Source organism: Petaurus breviceps, unplaced genomic scaffold (genome assembly GCF_028583685.1).
Source record: "Petaurus breviceps papuanus isolate PSGF00001 unplaced genomic scaffold, PetGlider_PUasm1.0 90556, whole genome shotgun sequence".
NCBI classification, from domain to species: domain Eukaryota; kingdom Metazoa; phylum Chordata; class Mammalia; order Diprotodontia; family Petauridae; genus Petaurus; species Petaurus breviceps.
In genome coordinates, this window is record NW_027187273.1 from 3275647 (window position 1) to 3278154 (window position 2508).

Genomic DNA, 2508 nt, shown 5'->3' on the forward strand with positions numbered 1-2508 from the left:
AAAGTGAACTCAATTCTAGCCTCAAAATCTTTCTAGCTATGTGACCCTCCATAAGTCATTTAACTGTTGTTTGTCTCATTTTCCTCATCTGTAAAATGGGGGTAATATTAGCACCTACCTCTGAGGGTTATTGTGATGATCAAATGACACAATAATTATGAAGCAGTTTGTGAAGTAACTAGTATGTAGTAAGTGCAATATAAATGCTAACTATTATTATTCTTAGTTCCACTCTCTCCTGCTAACTGGATATTAATAATACTTGAAAAATATGAATATTGGAACTTCAGTGGAGGAACTAACAACAATTATTTGAAAATTAATTCATTTTTAAACTAGTCATAAACTTTAGTTAAGAAGCAATAGACAAATGTGATGAGGCACAGTTGCTAATTGGGTGTAAATATTCTAATGTATCGAGCAGGTCCCCATTAAATGTAAGTTGGAAAAAATGAAAGTTATCCCAATGTCCTTGGGTAGGAAATCAATAAACCAACAACTTTTCTATTATAAGTACTGAGCAATACTACACTGTAAATTCTTTTCCTTAAGGAACTTAGAATCTCATTTGGGAAATAAGATAGACATCTATGAAACTAAGATTTATCAAAACTATATTAAAATTATGAAGACATATGTGTGTGAGTGTGTGTATTAGGTGCAGAGTCTTCCTCTGGTGCTTCATTGTGTCATCATGAAGATGATTCTGGGTTTTCAAAGTTCCAATAGAACACAAGGTCCAACTTCAAAATAGAGGAGAATGAAGTTGAGGACTAGCAATGACTGATGCACCTATCATCTAGCTAGTTGGTGAAGTCACAAAGAGTGTTGGACCTTGGGTGATGATGATTTTGGCCATAACAAGTCAAAAAGGTTTTTATTTTTCTACTGGGTGGGTGGGGGAGGATAAAAAGAGGTCATGATCGATTTCAAAAAAGAAAATATTCACAAATCCTTGAAGTATATGGAATATATACTTAGCTCTATGGGACTTCCTATCCATCCCCATCTTTGTAATAGTATAGTTAGACTTGATGATCCTTAAAATCAATTCAAGCTCTACCATAGACATAGGATCATAGACCATAGATATAAAGCTGGAAGGAACCTGATATGATATGGTACTTAATAGTATAAAGGCAAAAATAAATGTTATACCAGGATTTTCTATTAAAACCATTTAAATACGAAAAAACTAGTATCATATGAATGCTTAACTAAATCCAAGTCTCTTAAAGTTCATCCACCCCAAATTTAAACACAAAGAATAGAGAATAATGCAAATACTACAACTTTGAAAAAGTAGCTATTTTAAGACAGAGAACTCAGACCAGAAAGGAGGGGGAGAATCTAAAATGAATAAGTGAAATACTCTAACTTTCTTCTTCATACATAGAAAGAAATTGATAAATATAGAGAGACTATATATAGATTGTTTTGAATAGAGAGATGATATAAATAAACTATAGTTATATATTTTCCCTCTCAATTTTTTAGCCTGTAATTAGGTTACACTACCAATAGGCATCAATATTCTATGATTGCATATTTGGCTGTATGATCCAGAAACAGATATGATTGATTGAAATCCATATGAATTTCCCAGCTTTTTTAAAGGACAAATTTTAATATTAAAAAGTAAACCCTAAAATTGTACTATATTGTCAAACATTTAATTATTCTTTAAAGAAAATAACAAAGTGATAATGATGATAGCAATAATTACATTAATTATATTAATAACTGACATGTGGTTAAATATATATACAGAGCATTTTACCTATATTATCTTGTTTCAGTCTCACAACAACTCTATGAGGTAGATGTTATTATTATCCCCATTTTATATATCAGAAGACTGAGGATAACAGAAATGAAGTGAAGTATCCAAGGTCACACACATAGTAATTGACTAAAATGTGAGTACTACGTACCTTCTCCTAAATCTAATTCGGTAATCCTTTGTGCTTATGTACCTATGTACTAATTCTGGAGCAGCCACAATGTACTACCATGAACACTTATCCCTAACTGTTATCTAGTAATCGATCCACAAACCTTTACTAAGGGCCTATATTGGACAGAGCACTGTGCTAAGTCCTGAGGCAGATACCAAGTTTAGGCAAATCCTGCCTTCAGGAAGTTTACTGAGTGATAAGAAGATACCAATATACATAGCTATAACATGAAGCACTACTTTATAAAATCATTAGAAAGCTGTAAAACATAATTCTACATGAGATTTGAAGGAAAAAAAATTCCAAGCTGGAAATTTAGAAAGGTTTCCCTTTAAAAGTTGGCATTTAACGTCAAAGGATATGAACAGGACATTTTCAGAGAAAGAAATTAAAGGTATCTGTAAGCACATGAAGAAATGCTCTAAATCACTATTGATTAGAGAAATGCAAATCAAAATAACTCTGAGGTACCACATCTCACCAGTCAGATTGGCTAAGATGACTGTATCAGCAATGCCATATTCACAATGCCTATAGAGATTACAAATAT